Source organism: Cervus elaphus, chromosome 31, assembly GCF_910594005.1.
Source record: "Cervus elaphus chromosome 31, mCerEla1.1, whole genome shotgun sequence".
NCBI classification, from domain to species: domain Eukaryota; kingdom Metazoa; phylum Chordata; class Mammalia; order Artiodactyla; family Cervidae; genus Cervus; species Cervus elaphus.
Genome location: NC_057845.1, coordinates 25,867,645 through 25,886,458, shown reverse-complemented (window position 1 = coordinate 25,886,458; position 18,814 = coordinate 25,867,645). Strand labels below are relative to the sequence as shown.

Sequence of the window (18,814 nt, the reverse complement as noted above, 5' to 3'; positions counted from 1 at the left end):
TTTACAGACTTGTGCAGTGCAGCAGGAACTTGGGTGTATGTGGAAGAAAGCAGGATGATGGAGCATATGAGCTGAGAAAAAGTAAGTTTATCAGTGATTATATTGAGAATGCAGGGGGGCCTAAAATGTAAGTATATAAGTATTTATAAGTAAGTAATGTAAGTATTTACAAGCATGTTTAGATGTGAAGGTAAACTACTGAAATTTTCGTAAGTGGAGAGTCATGCTTTCAGATTGTGAAGGTGATGTTTGTATTTGGGTTCAACTGGAAAAAGCAACACTAAAAATAAAACTGCAATTTAGGAGACCCAAGAAACCCAGAAAAAAGATCATAAGGCAGAGCCGAGAGAATGAAAAATTTTAGATTTGAGTGATACTGTCACATCTACATCAAGAAGATTTGATCTGTTTGTTAATTCATACATCCAATTTCTTAGAATACTATCTAGTACATAACAGGTGGTCAATAACTGTTTATAGAATAAATAGATTTTTAAAAAATAAATAGATGTGACAGAAACCAAGATATCTTTTAGGAAAGTTATACATCCGTTTGATTCAATTCACCTTCTCCACAGTCCAACAGAAATCAAAGGTAGTCAGTCTACTACACTCCATCCCTTTCTTTCAAAGATACAGATCCATGCATTGCTTAAACAAGGATAAAGGAGATACATCATTTGACCATGTTTCTATCCAAAGTGAATTTAACTAAAATACTACTTTGGTCTACTTGTATAGTATAAACTATACTACATTAATTTCTCACCTTTCAGCTTCCTGTATTTTGTACTTCTTAGAGAATTCTCTGGAGAAGGCAATGGCACCCCACTCCAGTACTTTTGCCTGGAAAATCCCATGGACGGAGGAGCCTGGTAGGCTGCAGTCCATGGGGTCGCGAAGAGTCGGACACAGCTGAGCGACTTCACTTTCACTTTTCAGTTTTATGCATTGGAGAAGGAAATAGCAACCCACTCCAGTGTTCTTGCCTGGAGAATCCCAGGGATGGGGCCGCACAGAGTCGGACACGACTGAAGTGACTTAGCAGTAGCAGTAGTAGAGAATTCTCATTAGTAGACTAAAATCTGGCCTTGTTCATAAAATTTACCTGACAGTATATTTGTTGTTTGATGAGTTAAAGGCAATAATTCTATATTTCCCAAATATGCAAATAAGTATCACAATAGGATCTATATTCACTGCCTCTAAAAATTCTACATAATTAAAATGACAAAGGGGGGGAAAGAATTGGGAACAAAAAAAATGTATTTAATCATATGTATCTAGTTAATTTAGATAACTAGCTACCACTCTAAGGCAGAAAGCAAAAAGAAACAAAGCCTCTTGATGAGGGTGAAAGAGGAGAGTGAAAAAACTGGCTTAAAACTCAACATCAAAAAACTAAGAACCTGGCATCTCATCCCATCACTTCATGGCAAATAGATGGGAAAACAATGGAAACAGTGACAGACTTTATTTTCTTGGGCTCCAAAATTACTACAGATAATGACTGCAGCCATGAAATTAAAAGACGCTTGCTCCTTGGAAGGAAAGCTATGACAAACCTAGACAGCATATTAAAAAGCAGAGACATCACTTTGCTGACAAAGGTTTGTATAGTCAAAGCTATGGTTTTGTAGTCATGTATGGATGTGAGAATTGGACTGTAAAGAAGGCTGAGCCCTGAAGAATTGATGTTTTTGAATTGTGGTGCTGGAGAAGACTCTTTAAGAGTCCCTTGGACTTCAAGAAGGTCAAACCAGTCAATCCTAAAGGAAGTCAACCCTGAATACTCATTGGAAGGACTTATGCTGAAGCTAAAGCTCTAACACTTTGGCCACCTGATGTGAAGAACTGACTCACTGAAAAAGATTCTGATGCTGGGAAAGATTGAAGGCAGGAGGAGAAGACACCGACAGAGGATGAGATAGTTGGATAGCATCACTGACTCAATGGACATGAGTTTGAGCAAACTTCAGGAGATAGTTAAGTACAAAGAAGCCTGGTGTACTGCAGTCCATGGAGTCACAAAGCGTTGGACACAACTTAGTGACTGAACAACAAGAACAGTCTAGTTACTTAGTCTAGGTAGGGAAAGCAAAGAAAGTAACAAAGACTAAAAAGATAAAATTGTGTGTTCATTTCTTAGTCTTATAGTGGACCACCAAAAGCATGCATAGAAGTTCATTGCATATTATTCAATGTTAGGAATTATTGACACAACTCATATTCTGTTTGCAGCACTGTTTGATTTGCTTTACAGCAATATATTCAAATTCATCTAGAACAAAAATTTAAACAAAATGTATTTTACTTGTCATTTGGAGGAACTATTGGTCCGTCACTATTTGCCTAAATGCAAGTTCTTATTTTAAATCATTTCAAACTAACTGAAAAAACAATATCTTCATGTTTTTTTAAAAGTGTGAATGCATATATATTTAGTTTTTAGATGTTACAAGGGAAATTTTACCATATCTGGAAGCCATATGCCAAAAATGTTGAGTTATTATCAATTTATCTTTGCATAAAGCATTGAAAATGATAGTTCATGTCATAATTCATCTAAATATTCCTTCCCTTGGAACATTGCTTCCCACAGATAGTAACAGGACTTGGAACAAAATAAAATAGCAATATTATACACATTTTCTCTTTCTACATTTTTCCATTTCTGGAAATGGTCATGGGATCATTTTATGACAGAGTAATATCATTCATGATCCTAAATCGCTAAGAAGAAAAGTGTTAGATTCTTTTGGTAAAGTTGCCATAAGGACCAAATTTATTTTTTAACCAATTCCTTGGAGTATCAACTGATTTTTAGTTTTACAACATATGTATCACATCTTCAACCATTTTGCCCCAATTCTAGTTCTTTTCATCCTTCAATAGTGAGGATGAGAAAACCTGGATTCATATGGATATGGTTGATTTGAAAACTACTTTTTAAACATTTGGAAGCTTTTCAAAACCAAGAGCATATTTACCAAGTGATCTTTTCCCCTACATTTTAAATCCATGTGCAACTTAAAAGAAACTTGGTCCATATGCTAGTTCAGATTCACTTATATTAAAATCATGAAAATTATGTTTAATAGCTATTTGACACACAAGAAGCTTTTAAATGAAGTTTCTCTAAATTTTAGAGCTTTCAAAACATACTTTGTTCCCTATCCACCCTCAGCACTCCTCGCTACTCTCCAAGAAAAAATCAGATTTAATTCAGGACCTATAAATTAGATGCTTTGAATCTATCAATGATGATTAGGTAACCAAGAAAAACACATTAAATATTTTTCCCTTTGTCTATAGTTTTTTGTTTCAGTATCTCCACTCAAGTTCAGAATGGTGTGACTTTTTCAGGATCAATAATCTGAGGGATAAAGTCAATTTTTGCATTTGTGATTTCATACTTCCTTTACCATACATAAAATGCATGAGCTTTTTAGTACTTTTTGGTGTTTCATTACAAATAATACAGGACTGAGATTTTTAAGTAGTGAGGGGAGAGAGAAGGAAAATGAGAAGCTATGTACACATAAACTAACGGTGGAGTGGAGCATAGAAAGAGATCTCCTTTCTATGTGACATCTGAAGTCCTGGCCACCTAATTAACCATATACTCACCTGAAATAATAAGTGGGTAAATGCTCTGAAAATTATAAAGAATGGATGAAAAGTGCTCATGAGCATATTACTATTGTATCATTTTAATTTTTTGTTTTCCCAGTTCAGTTCAGTCGCTCAGTCATGTCTGACTCTTTGCAACCCCGTGGACTGAAGCACGCCAGGCTTTCCTGTCCATCACCAACTCCTGGAGCTTACTAAAACTCATATTCTTTGAGTCGTTGATGCCATCCAACCATCTCCTCCTCTGTCGTCCCCTTCTCCTCCTGCCTTCAATCTTTCCCAGCATCAGGGTCTTTTCAAATGAGTCAGTTCTTCGCATGAGGTGGCCAAAGTATTGGAGTCTCAGCTTCAGCATCAGTTCTTCCAATGAACACTCAGGACTGATTTCCTTTAGGATGGATCAGAGTGATAAGTTGTTCATATGTATTAACAAAATATTCATGAAATCATAAATTAGACAAAGTTCTGACAATTTGTACTACCTTCACAAATAATCATTTGGTCCATGTGGTGCTCCTGAATTTCTTTTCAACATTGAATAACTCATACTGGTTTTCAGTGATAGTCATATTTCAACATTCTCTATCTGAGGTTTGTGGACATTGACTGAATATGCAGTATTCTGAGAAGCTGGTAGAAGAGATTTATATCAATTCATGAAAGACATGATTATTCTGAGAAAGAACAGAAAAAGGATATATATACAAAGAAGGGATGTGTTTCACACTGTAGTTTAATCTGAGCACCCTTATTTCCGTTTACAAAAAAAATCTATGTTGTCAAAAAAATTAACTTGTATGAAGTCAGTTTACAAGCTAGAAAAATTCAGATATGCATTAACAAGTATTTTTTTAACTGCAGAAATGTCAATAATATCTTTTACAGCCATAAATGTGTATAAAATATAAATATGAATAAGCCCATACTATGTTTGACTAACATTACATCAGATTTTACTTAAAAGCAATGGCCTTCCTTTTGCTTTTACCCCAGGAACATATTATCATTAGCACAGCGCCTCATGCATACTCTTAGTATTTCTATCATCGATTGTTTTCACCGGCAAAGCACAAGACACGCTCAGACAGCCATCTATGTGCACAGACCTGCATTTACCTACGGTGGACTGCATATTGGTTTCTTAATTTATAAATCTTTGTTTCCAGTGCAAAATGTGTAAAGTCTTACTGTTGGAAAAATGTCTAAATGGGTGTCAAATCACTGTCAGATTCCTTCTCCCCAATGTGCTCACCAATTCTGTGGCTCATTGTTGCAACTCTAGCTGTTCTTTAATTTTTGACTGACACTAATCCACATTTGCAGCCTTCAGTCTGTTACCATCCCATTGTGGAAACTCTACCCTCCAAAAGTTTTCTTTTGGTTTCTTTTTATTTCCGTTTTCTTCTTATATTTCCTCAAAGAAGTGTAGTTTTTTAAAGAATGAATCTTTTGAGCCTTTATGGTACAAATATGAGGACAGCAGGAAGTTTAAAGACTTGTTCTTTTTACATTAAATTTTGGGGGAAGGCCTGGAACACATTTTCCTCCATGCATAATCAAAGTATTTAGCGGAAAAAAAAAAACAGAGTTCTTTCTGTATTTTATCAGGATTTTAAGTTTTTATTCTGCAATAATCCCCAGATGTTTTGGAAATAGTAAAACAAAACTTCAAAAATCAGAATATTACTATTATCTTACTAAAAATGAAGAATTTAGCCACAATTGTAGCCAAAGCAAATAGAATAGAATTTTCCCTTTCTGACTTAGTTTTCAATGCTGGATACCTGATGTGCTTTTTGGCAGGTCAGGTGTATTCTGTGGAGAGCTATGCCTGAAAGTGTGGTGAATATTGGTTGCCTGAACATCCAGACCAGCCTGGAGCAATAGTAATATTCTGTCATTCTGAGCACACCCAGGCTACTTTGTCCCTAGGCTTCAAATTTCTTAGGCAGATCCCCTGGAGGAGGGTATGTCAACCCACTCCAGTATTCTTGCCTAGAGAATGCAATGGACAGAGGAACCTGGCAGGCTGTATGTTTCAGATGTTGCATTAAAAACTTTATCTGCAGCCTTTGATTGAATGCTCACCACCACTGTCCAAGAGGTATCATTGTTACATTCATATTTACATAAAGGGATTAAGACTTGGAGAGGCAAAGTAACTTGAGTTAAGTTCACATAGCTAATGCATTTAGGAAACACGATGTTTTAAAACTGTGAACTTCAAAGTTACAACTGAGACAGAAGGGTCCTTTCTCCCCTTCACCCTCCTTACTCACCTCACACTATCCCACCCATTTTTTAATTTATAAGTGGTCATCCTGGAGATGGTTCAGTGGGTAATGAACATGCCTGCCAATGCAGGAGACACAGGCGATCCCTGGGTTGGGAAGGTCCCCTGGAGAAGGGAATGGCAACCCACTCCAGTATTCTTGCCTGGATAATTCCATGGACAGAGGAGCCTAGTGGGCTCCATGGGGTCGCAAAGAATCACACATGACTGAGTGACTAAGTACACAACCTGGAGATATACACCACAATTTTTTTTTTTCCCGTATCAGAATGGTTTCATGACATTCAGTAAAAACTAAGAAAATCTGTTTGATTAAAGTATGAACTGTAGTCAATCTATCAATACTGATTTCTTAGTTGTGACTAAGGTATGCTATGAATGTCAGAAGCTAACAGCAGAGGAAATTGAGTGTGGGGTATATGGGAATTACTGTGCCATACTCGAAACAGTTCTAAAATAAAAACGTATTAGGTATAACAACTCCATATGCATACCTAATCAGTGTTTAAAACCATCCACCCTACAACGAACAGCCATCTTCCATTACAATATTATTATGTTTTTGCTAAACAGGGACATAATAATCTCCTCAGCAACAAGCAAACAAAAAAAAGCTGGTCTCATTAAATCCATTCTTCTTAATGTCAGAATCCCTTATTTCCTCTTTCAAAACCATGATATTGCTTGGATCATGAAAAAATATGAAAGCAAATTAAAGTCGTCAAAGGAAAGGTGTTTACAAAATGTTATTAATGAAACAATCCATCTACACAGATGTGAGCATATTTTAATAACCTAGGATATGGCAGGAAGAGTCATAATGTAAAAAGAGATTTACATGCATAAAAGCAAAGGGAAAAAAATTTTCAACTTCCATCATTAAGGTCTTAGTTAATAAATCTGAAGGGAAATAGGAAAAAAAATAAAGGCATTAGAAGAAGATATGAAAAAATGTAAAAGAGTAAACGTATCTTTCATGAATCTTTGTGAGCAGACGGTGACACACAAGCTATAGAAAACCAGTTTATGGTTTGAAGGATGAATGTGAGTTCAGAAGTATCAACATGGAATTTCAAGTCAATAAAAAAATAAACTCATATTGTTTATGCACTAATTTATAGTGCCCTGATTGAATTAAAAAGGATTCTAGAACATACCTTTCCCTACTGAAACACATTTTGCTGTTGTAAAAGTGCAAGGTGTTTTGAGAATGGATTAGGAAGATTATAAAATACATACTAATAAATCACAAACACTTACCCTAAAATCAAATTAAAACCTATCTTTGCAGAGTTCATTCAAAAGCATTTGTTCTTTTGCACTAAATGGCTTGTGGTTGATGAAAATGTAAATTATATTAATCTTAAAATGTGCTTTGGATATAAACTAAGTCTAATACATACAAAGTTCTAATTTTCCTACTTAAGTTAATAGAAATTCCAAAAGACCACTTTCTTTTCAGAGAGAAACTTGTTGAAGTAATTACCTATTGAGGACTAGAAATCCCAAGGGATTAGCTATGGATACAGAGCTTTCAAATTTCTAGGTCACTGCTTGGAATCTGAAACCAAACCAACAGGGACTAAAAGGCATTATCGGCAAAGGCTGTTAAACGACCTTTATCATATGGTCTCGGTGAGAGACAGGTGTCCACTGTTTTTGACCATCTGGGTTAAGAAGCAAGAACATAAAAGGTATGATTGCCCCTAAAAATGATCTCCAGAGATTTGGTTTAGGCAAAACATTGAGGGTGGACAACTCCACGCACAATGACTTAACATAATACCTCTCTCTCTCTTTCATGCTCTCGTTCTCCCCTGCTCCCCCAACACATGCTCTGCATGAACTTCACTGGAAAGTATTTATTGAGAAGATGCTTCAAGGAAATAGGGAATTATCACTTTGATTTGGAAAGGAAGAGATTAAATTTTCTCAAATGGTATAAAGATTTGGGTCAATAGAAAAGGATGAAATATCAGACTTGCAAATGAAAAAAGAAAAAAGTGTGCATTAATTACACAGGTTTAAAATTATGAAGACAAGTGCAAGACTTATTACAAAATAGTTTCAAATTGCACAATTTCATAAGCTAATTTTCCCCCAGTTTAAGAAATTTTGAATCAAGTTCTGTTTTTCAAAGGTTTGGTGGGTAGAGATGGTTATATAATATGGAATTGGAGAAAGTGGGTAAACAGTAATCCAAGTACAAAATGAAAGATGAAATTGAATCAAAAGCATTTCATGTACTACTGTTAAGAACTGTTTTCATCACCAGAAATAACATTGAACCTTTATGTCTGAGTGCCAATATTGATGAAGTTCCTATAGTAATATTGGGCAGTAGAGTAATGGTCACAACTCTCCCCATGGACAAAAGAAAGAGCAAACTCCATGCACAATCTCTGTTACTTATTTTGGCCACAACCAGCATAGAGACTTGTGTCTGGTATTCAAATAATCTTTCTACGTAGCATACTAATTTTAGCTAAGCTCCTTCTTTGAAAAATGTGCTTTAAAAAAAAAATTAGAGCTGCTATACAAAGACTTGAGAGTGAGATGGGGAAAGAGAGCCTGTGGTTGATGAAATGCAAATGAGGCTTGGCTCAGACAGCTGGCTGCTTTGGATGACATGGGTGATAAATGGTTCTTAAAACATGAGCAGGCATCAGGCTCCCGATTCGGTGTCGGACTGGCAAAAACAGCAGCATTACTAGATGCTTCCTTTAATTAATGCAACACTACTGCATTAGTCAGGACACTGCCGATAAATGGGAAAGAAGTGATATCGAAGGTAATATCAGAAATCTTTCAACCTTGAAGCTGGGATGTGTTGGCCAAAAGCCGCAGTATTGTAAGAGGTTTAATTGTATTTGTAATGTACCAGTGCACCATGACAAAAATGGGGAGATAGTGTAGTCAGGACCAGGAAAGGCTGTGATAAATGAGAGAATGAGTGATTACACAGTCAGGAGGACTGTGAAAACAGACAAAAGACAGGCAAATGGAAAGGGGAAATTTAGCCACCACTGTAATTTGCAAGAACTCAGAGGAACTTTGAAGTGGACAAAAGAGTAGAATCTGGTCCTCCAGGATTTGTCAGGGCTAAAGAATGCCCATAATATATGAATAATTCAGTGTGCCCCCAAATATGGCCAGACTGCATGTACCTTGCAATAGTGTATATACTTTAACCTACAGCAAAATGGAGATGTGTATATTATTGGGGCAGTGTCTGAGAAATACCTTTAAAAAATTTGCACTCACACACAGGCACAAGATATTTTAAACAAAATATATTTGGACCTGGCTACCTTTTAAGAGTATCCTCGTGCTCTTGGGCCAAATTTCCACTTAGAAAACAAATAAAGTCTTTCCAAAAACACCAATATTGAAAATAGGCTGCATCAAAGTAAGATTTTTTTAAAGAAGATAAGCCAGTAAATAATTTTGTGCAACAAGCAAGTGGCACAGAATTGGCCTCCAGTCTCACAGTGGATGCCAGTGAGAATTCCCGGAAATCATATCTCCTTGTCCATGTTGTTAACTACGATGACTACAGCCTCAACCACAATGACAACCACACCTAAAACTGCCCTTTCTTGACACTCTTAGCTTTACTTTCCTCCTCATATCTTGATCTTCCAGCCATGACCTACTATAGCACTTTAGAGCAAGTGTTCCCTGGTGGCTCAGTGGTAAAGAAGTGGTCTGTCAATGCAAGAGACACAAGAAACATGGGTTCGATCCCTGAGTCGTGACGATCCCTGGAGGAGGAAATGGCAGCTCACTTCAGTATTCTTGCCTGGGAAATCCCATGAACAGAGGATCCTGGTGGACAGACACAGCTTAGTGACTAAATAATAACAACAAGCAAACTTTTTTGTAACAGGGAAGAGACAGTATTTTTCAGTTTTGCAGGCTCTAATATCTGTCTCAAAATAGCTTCCCTGACAGCTCAGTCAGTGGTAAAGAATCTGCCTGCAGTGCAAGAGACATACCCGGGTTCAATTCCTGGGTCGGAAAGATCTCCTGGAGAAGGAAATGGCAACCCACTCCAGTATTCTTGCCTGAAGAATTCCATAAACAGTGGAGCCTGGCAGACTACAGTCCATGGGGTCAAAAAGAGTTGAACATGATGAAACAACTAACATACACACATATCTGTCTCAGCTACTTAACTCTGACTTTGTAGAGCAAAAACAACAACAATTTGTAATGAATAAAGTCTATGTTCTATTAATAATAAAATTTTATTCATAAAAAACAAGCAGTGAGCTAGTGTGGATCATGGGCTATAGTTTGCCAATCCCTAGTGGAGCATCTGAATTCTCCATAGGTCCAGTACAATGTTAGTCAGGCCAATAATCGCATCTCTCCCAACACTGCTTACAAAGAGAGTGAAAGAGCCAGTCAGGAATACCTGCTCTTGATAGGTGTCCACTCAGGAGTATATGTGAAGGTCATTATGTTATATTTGGGCCAGTGCCCTTCCTTCCCTTTTTCTTCTCTTTTGAGATGAGTAAATCCAGTCACACAAGTTATATTCCGATCAACTAGATCAACTGATTCTGAGGATATGTCTCAGCCTTTTGTATCCATTTCAATGTGGCTATTTTCTCATTTCCCTGATATGTAGGAGCCACTCAGCTAGTCTGGGGATTTCGTTCCAAATGACTGTTCCATGTGTAACTGTACATTCAGTGTACCCATGGAAAAGAAAAGTTTAGGAGATTCCTATGTCACAATCTTGATGCTTGTGAACTGGGATGTTGGAGAAAACTCTTGAGAGTCCCTTGGACTGCAAGGAGATCAAACCAATCAGTCCTAAAAGATATCAACCCTGAATTATTTATCAGAAGGACTGTGGTTGAAGCTGAAGTTCTAATACGTTGGCCACCTGATGCCAAAGAGTTGACTCATTGGAAAAGACCCTGATGCCGGGAAAGATTGAAGGCAAAAGGAGAGAGGGTGGCAGAGGATGAGATGGTTAGATAGCATCCGTGACTCAACAGACAAGAATTTGAGCATACTCCAGGAGATAGTGGAGGATTGAGGAGCCTGGCATGCTGCAGTCCATGGGGCTGCAAAGAGTCAGACATGACCCAACTTAGCAACTAAGCAACAACAAATGTCACTATCTTGGTCTCTCTCCTGCTTCTTAACATTAGTGTTAAACTTTTCTTACACAAGGATAGCAAAACTACTTCAACACTTCTGTAAATTTCTGTCATGTACTGTGTTTTATTTTGTTATCTGCATACAACTTTGTAAAAGTTATCAATTGCACCATAACACATCACCCCTCCACTAGAAACAAACGTTGTCCTTTCAGCTCACATTGTAAAGATCTCAGCCTTCATCTAGGCTGAATTTAGCTGGTTCGGTTGGAATGGCCAATCTGCAGTTTTCTTCTCTGGGAGAGTTCTCTGTTCTTTACTGCATTCTTAGGGCAGCTTAACTAGGGAGGTTGTGCTCTTCATGTCTCTCATCGTCTTTCTGGAACCAGGAACTGGCTGAAAATTTTCTTCTCACAGCAACAATAGAGGCATAGAAGATCTTTCCCTGGGATTTGAAAATGAAACATTTGAATTTTCATATAAATTTCATGTAATTATAAAGTGTTCACAAGGCCCAGAATAATGGTGCTAGCAATTATCCACCTGCCAATGCAGGAGATGTAAGGGACGCAGATTTGATCCCTGGGTTGGGAAGATCCCCCAGAGAAGGGCATGGCAACCCACTCCAGTATTCTTACCTGGAGAATTCCATGGACAGTGGAGCCTGGCAGGCTACAGTCCATGAGGTTGCAAAGAGTCAGACACGACTGAGCATCTGAGTACATAATGATGCATTATATTTAATTCTTCATCCTGTAATGACCATGATTAATTAAATATATGGAAAAATGTATTAACTCTCCTCCCACCACCTTAAAACTCACATCTATCTCTTGGATTTCAATCAATAGCGCTCATTTTAGAATTGAATGCATTATTCCTAATGTAAAGTCATTAGTCTCTAACTTAGAGGGTTTTTTTTTTTTTTTACATGGCTCCAACTGAGATCAAGCAGACTATGCTATTCCTTGAAAACTTTCTTGTGTAACTTCAAAACTTATTTCAAGGAGTTGGAATAACTGAAAAACTAAGGATTAAGGATTTTTCTTTATTTTTTTATCTTCTTCTTCTTCTTTTTTTTTTTTTTTTTTTGCTTTAAACGGCTCCTCAGGGAAGATGAATTGGACTGGGGTAGGTTATAATTCTTTTTTCTACAATGTTCATGACATGCACTAATGAAAATGTTCTCCTTTATGTTCCTCTTGATTATAACCAAGGAATTTTTGATGCTACATAGGCATAAATTTTTGTTTCTTGATTAAGAAAGGGCAGGCTGGTTATAGAGTCTAATTGCTGAAAGATGAAATTTGAGAACTGAAGGTCATTCTGAAGTTATAATTCTTTCCCACATCCTTACAAATAACTAAAATTTCATTTCTTAAAAATTTGAGGTTAAGCTTTATTTTCTGAGGTTACCTCTTGTATTAGCACTTTCAAAAACAGCTATCTACATGTATAGTGAACCTCAATAGAAAACTCATCTTTCACCATAATATAAACATATATGTATAAGGTGGCTGAAGAACACCTTTCTGGGTTATTTAGCAATAGAAAGTCAACTGGGCAAAATAGATACCAACAAGTTTCTTTTGACTCTTCCACTGTTGAAAATAATGTATTCCTTAACAAAGGACATTAAAGATTGGCTAGAGACCCAGAAAGGTGACTAATGTCTGATTTTCTTCCCTTGTCTAAAATGTGCGGTATGACATTTATGCTCAGGTGGGGGTCATGAATAATTGTCATCAAGGTCAATCAACTACATATGAAAAAGTTTTATCGTAACTATGCTTCTACTGTAACACGAAAAAATGTTCCCTGTGATACTATAAAGTTTCCAGATTTTCAATTCTCTAAACTTCAAATCATTAAATGCACCAATTCATTTACCTATCAATTTAGCTATGTATCCATCTATCTGTGTACTTAGTCACTCAGTCTTGTCTGACTCTTTCTGACCCCAAGGACTGTAGCCCGCCAGGCTCCTCTGTCCATGGAATTCTCCAGGCAAGAATACTGGAGTGGGTAGTCAGTCATTTCCTTCTCCAGGGGATCTTCCCAACCTAGGGATTGAACCTAGGTCTCCCACATTGCAGGCAGATTCTTTACCATCTGAGCCATCAGGGAAGCTCAAGAATACTGGAATGGGTAGCCTATTTCTTCTCCAGAGGATCTTTCCAACCCAGGAATTGAACCTAGGTCTCCTGCATTGCAGATGGATTCTTTACCAGCTGAGCCACCAAGTAAGCCCATCCATCTATCTAATGTATATGGAATAAAATTTTTCTTTATCCTAGACTTTATCAAAATGTAATAATGGTTATCAAACATTCAACTTGTTAAGGTGTGTGACTTAGAAGTTAGTGCTTCTCCAATCTACAAAAACAAGAAGGGTAATTCTCCACTATTCTCATTTGCAGGCTTATTCTGAGGATCAGCTGAGATAATGAACATCAGCATTTTGCAAGCTGAAATCTAAGATACTTTAAAGGAAATATTTTTTGTTTGATATTTGTGATACCGTGGAAAGACTATAGGCTCTGCTGCTGCTGCTCGCTCAGTCGTGTCCGACTCTTTGTGACCCCAGGGACTGTAGTCCGCCAGGCTCCTCTGTCCATAGGGATCCCCCAGGCCTACAGGCTATGCAGTTAAATAAATCAATCTCATTTGTTCCTCAACTACAAAATAGGGGGAAAAAACATATTTGGACTTAAAATGTTATTTAGAAAGCATCTAGTTCCTCTCCCAAAATATATATAACACCTGCTCAATATTATTAATATATCAAATGGATGGAGATGTGATCTAAATGAGGAGGCAGAGTAGCAGGCAATTTCTGGTATATGGACTATTCAAAATTAGACAGATCCACGTGACACTGCCCAAATTGTCCATTGAGAAGACCACTGGCAGTAGCTAGTAAGATATGAAGACAAGTATAGCCCCTCAGTAGGGAAGAAAGCATCAAGAGGTAGGAGACTCAGGGAAAGCTTCTTTTCATAATAAGGGAATTGATACAAGGCTGAGGACCATCACAGTGACTGCACAAATATGACAAATTTAGGGGGAAGGAAATGTTGCTATCTCTGTGGACACGTATACTGTGTTTCTATAGATCCATTCTCTAGATCCATCATCATCTGGCAAAGACACAGATTTGCTCAATGACATCCAGTATTTTACACAATTATATAAAGGTGTTATGGACATTCAGTACATGTATATCCACATGCAATATATTTAAGCTTTAATTTTTAAAGCCCTTTATATTTCAAAGTCCTGTTATCACCACCTTTTATTATTTATTTTTTGCAAGAATCAAACTATCTGCTGTTATCTGCCTTAATCCAGGCCTTCACTCTTGCCATCCATCTGCATTAAATACGTTTTCTGTGTTTGTTCAATTCCTACTATCCTTTAAAGCCAAGTTCTTCCATGAAGTTTCATTCTCTGAATTCTCCACTGCACTCTAATCCCCTTGCTCTCAGATCTTCTATTGCACTTAAGCTGTAACACTCCATTTAGCACATTCCCCATCTCTAATCTTGTCACATTATGTTAATCTTGTCATTGTAAACCCCTTGTGAGCACAGACTATGGGGAAGAATAAGAATTGGTTCTCTCAACCTCTGTTCCACCTCCTTTCAAGTTGAAGAAATTAGAAGCCTAAAAACATTCCTAGACTTCCTAGCCAAAATAAGATTCCAGAAGAGAATCAGGTTCCACCAATTAGATTTACTTTGAGGTGAACTGGAGGATAGGAAGTGAGACAGAAGCATTCTCTTGCCCCTCTTTGTTTATGCTGATGAGCAACACTATAGCCATGGGCTGTTTTTCTGCAGTAATATTCTTGGGTCCTTTCTCCACCTTATCAGACACATGCATCAGTAGGTGCAGCTATTACCGAGGTGGCTTTTTCACCCCTTCTGCCTTGTTCAGCTACAGGGATGTGTTTTTGAACTCCTGACAATAGTGATGACCAATGGCTCCAGTAAAAATTAACGAACAGAAACTTCAATTAAAATATAGCTGGGAGGCAGTAAAGAAGGAGCTCTCATACCCTAATCTGATAGTAGAGCTTGACAGGAAGTAGAAAGACCGGAGCTCTTGCCTGGTAAGAGCTCCGCTAACGAGACTATCACAGTTCAGCCAACAGAAAGCCTTTTTACTTGGAATTTTCAGTTCTTCCAGGGAATTATGTTTACTTTATCTCTCCCAACTTCCTCTTCTCGCCTTTAAAAGATTTCCCCTGTCCTCCTGTATGGAATTGTGCATGTAGCTCACCATGTGCAAATACTAAATTGCAATTCTTTGCTGATCCTTAATAAACCCATTTTTGCTGGAGAAATAACTGGCAATCTATTTGTTTTAGATCAACATTCCTAAAGGCCCTGCCTTGACCATGTCTTTGAAATTTTTCAATATTTCTAAGCATCTATTTCCCTTTTTAAAAAACTTTTCCAGTTAATAATTCTTACAGTGATTTCTATGTTCAACATTGAGTCCTGACTGGTACAGAGACTAGATATTATGTTTCATTACTATCTTTGACAGCTAATACAAAGTAGGAGACCTAGAAAACATCAATAGATACATGAATGGTTGTATGAGTGGTTTGCTGCTATATAACAAATTGAAAGTTAGTCTCTCAGTCCTGTCTAACTCTTTGTGACCCCATGGACTGTAACCTACTAGGCTCCTCTGTCCATGGAATTCTCCAGGCAAGAATACTGGAGTGGGTTGCCATTTCCTTCTCTAGGGGATCTTTCTGACCCAGGGATCAGACTCGGGTCTCCCACACTGCAGGAAGACTCTTTACCAACTGAGCCACCCAGGAAGCCAAACAAAAGAGATAACCATGCACTCCAATGTTCATTGCAGCACTATTTATAATAGCCAGGACATGGAAGCAACCTAGATGCCCATCAGCAGATGAATGGATAAGGAAGCTGTGGTACATATACACCATGGAATATTACTCAGCCATTAAAAAGAATTCATTTGAATCAGTTCTAATGAGATGGATGAAACTGGAGCCCATTATACAGAGTGAAGTAAGCCAGAAAGATAAAGACCAATACAGCATACTAACGCATATATATGGAATTTAGAAAGATGGTAACCATACCTTATATGCAAAACAGAAAAAGAGACACAGATGTACAGAACAGAATTTTGGAATCTGTGGGAGAAGGCAAGGGTGGATGTTTCGAGGGAACAGCATTGAAACATGTATATTATCTAGGGTGAAACAGATCACCAGCCCAGGCTGGATGCATGAGACAAGTGCTCGGGCCTGGTGCACTGGGAAGACCCAGGGGAATCCGGTGGATAGGGAGGAGGGAGGGGGGATCGGGATGGGGAATTCATGTAAATCCATGGCTGATTCATGTCAATGTATGACAAAAACCACTACAATATTGTAAAGTAATTAGCCTCCAACTAATAAAAATAAATGAAAAAAAAAAAAAAAGAGAGAGAGAGATAACCGATTATCCTCAAACCTGGCAGCTTAAAACAAGGATTATTTATTTAATCACACAATTCCTGAGGGTCAGGAATCAGGGAGGGGTTTAACTGGATGGTTCTGATTCAGGTTCTTTTGGGAGGTTACAGTTGAGGCATAGGCTGAAGTCTGCAGAAAACTTGCTTGAGACTGGAGAATCCATTTTCAAGGGCATTCATGCAGCTGTTGATGGTAGCCCTCAGTTTTTTACTGGCCTTTGTTCCTTAACACATGGGTCTTTCTGTTATGCTGCTCGTAATGTGACAGTTGATTTCCCCAGAAAAGTGATCCAAGGTAAGGATTGAAGATGGGGAGGGGAGCATCAAGATGAAAGTCATAGTATCTTTTGTAATCTCTGTTAGATAGGAAGTAGCACTCTCATATTTGAGCTCAGTCACTAAGTCATGTCCAACTCTTTGTAACCCCATGGGCTATAGACCATCAGGCTCCTCTGGCCATGGGATTCTCCAGGCACAAATACTGAAGTGGGTTGCCATTTCCTTCTCTGGGTAATCTTCCCACACCAGGGATCAAATCCACATGTCCTGCATTAGCAGGATTCTTTACCAGTGAGCCACCAGTGAAGCCTTGAAATATCATTATCTAATAAATTAGTCACAGAGCCTAACTCTGTTACAATATGGGAAGGGACTACAATAAAGTCTGCATTCCAGGACATGGGGACTCTTTGGGAGGCTGTCTGCCCTCTCTACCAATAATTCCTATCTGTCCTACATGCAAAAATATTCTCGACCGCTCCCAAGGACCATGAAATCTGACCTCATTCTACCTTCATTGTGATTCCTGAATCTTATTGTCCAATCAGGTCCACATGCCGGTGAGTCTATTTGTTTGTAATTCCTAAAGGAAAGCTCCTTGAGTCCAGATCCTCTCAACCTGGTGTCCTGTGAACTAGAGTCAAGTGATCTGTCCCCCACCGCTTCACCCCCACCCACACACACAGCCGACATACATTGTTGGGACAGGCAAGGAGAACTGCTACAGGAATTCCTGTTCCAAAAAGGAAGACAGGAGACACACATCCTGACCCACGACAGCTCTGAAATCCATCCAGGAACCTGGTGAAAGTTCCTCAATTAAGACTCAGTTCAATTCCTATTTGCAAATGACTTACCATGGTTCTGGCCTCCACGCTCCGGTATGTTGGTCTGCACTGTTATCATTTTTTTTCACAAAAGGAAATGTGTGTTTGCAGCTGCTTCCTGCTTGCAGAAGTTTGGAAATTCAAAGACTTTCGTTTTCTACTCTCCGTCCCTTGGGTCAAGCTTTCTGCAATTCTTCAAATATAATTTTCTTTAAAAATATTTTGGTTTCCTTAAATCATATTAAGGTTTATTCCATTAAACAAAAGCCACAGTCACACAATGCTTTGAGATAATTCCATCTCTGTCTTTGAATCCTGTTAAAATAGCTGAGGGGACAACTCCCTTAACTTCTTAAAGGGTCTATTTTTGACAGAAGGGATTTGTGAGTCTTATTTTTAACACCCTCAGAGAATCTTTCATTGGACACAACAGCACAGCTGGCCCTCCATGGATTCAATCAACCACAGAAAAAAATATTTTTAAAAAAACCAGGAAGTTCCAAAAAAGCAAAACTTGCATTTTCCACACAATGACAACATTTACTTAGCATTTACATTTTATTAGATATTATAAGCAATCTGGCAATGGTTTGAAGTATGTGGGATGATGTGAACGGGTTATGTAGATGATGTGAACGGGTTATGTACTGTGAGGCTGTCACGGCTAACGCCATGACAGGCAGCCTAGATTAAGAGTAGGCCTGGTTTCCCGGGGTAACATAATTATCAGGCCTCCTGGAGCTAGCCAATCAATATATGCCTAGCAAGAAAAAAGGGAACCTATCAGGGGAAAGCTGAAAGCCCCACGTTGGGCCAACAAAAATTACCTTGCAACTGTGTAACCAATCCGCTTGCGCCAACTACCTACTGTGTAACCAATCCGCTTGCGCCAACTACCTGCTGCTTTTTTTGACCTAATAAATACCGGAGAGAACTGGGGCTCGGGGCCTTTCGTCCTCACACACTTGGTGAGGGCGGGAGGCCCTGGCTCGAGTCAGTAATAAATTCCCCTATTGCAAGTTGCATTGTTTCGAGGAGTCTTCTTTCCCCACTGGGGACTCGGACTACGGGCAGAACAGTACAAGTATTGCACCATCTTACATAAGGAACTGAAGCATCCCCAGATTCTGGCATCCGAAGGCATCCTGAAACCTGTCCCC

At 38.3% G+C, this 18,814-nt stretch overlaps 1 long non-coding RNA gene across 1 annotated transcript; it reads right to left on the bottom strand.

Annotated features, from left to right (window-relative positions):
- Positions 1-10,705: 10,705 nt before the first annotated feature.
- Positions 10,706-17,938, bottom strand: LOC122687405. Its single transcript, XR_006339138.1, has 3 exons — positions 17,685-17,938; positions 11,682-11,796; positions 10,706-11,488 (listed from the first exon to the last, which is right to left on the bottom strand). It is a non-coding gene; the product is annotated as an uncharacterized LOC122687405 (long non-coding RNA).
- Positions 17,939-18,814: the final 876 nt, after the last annotated feature.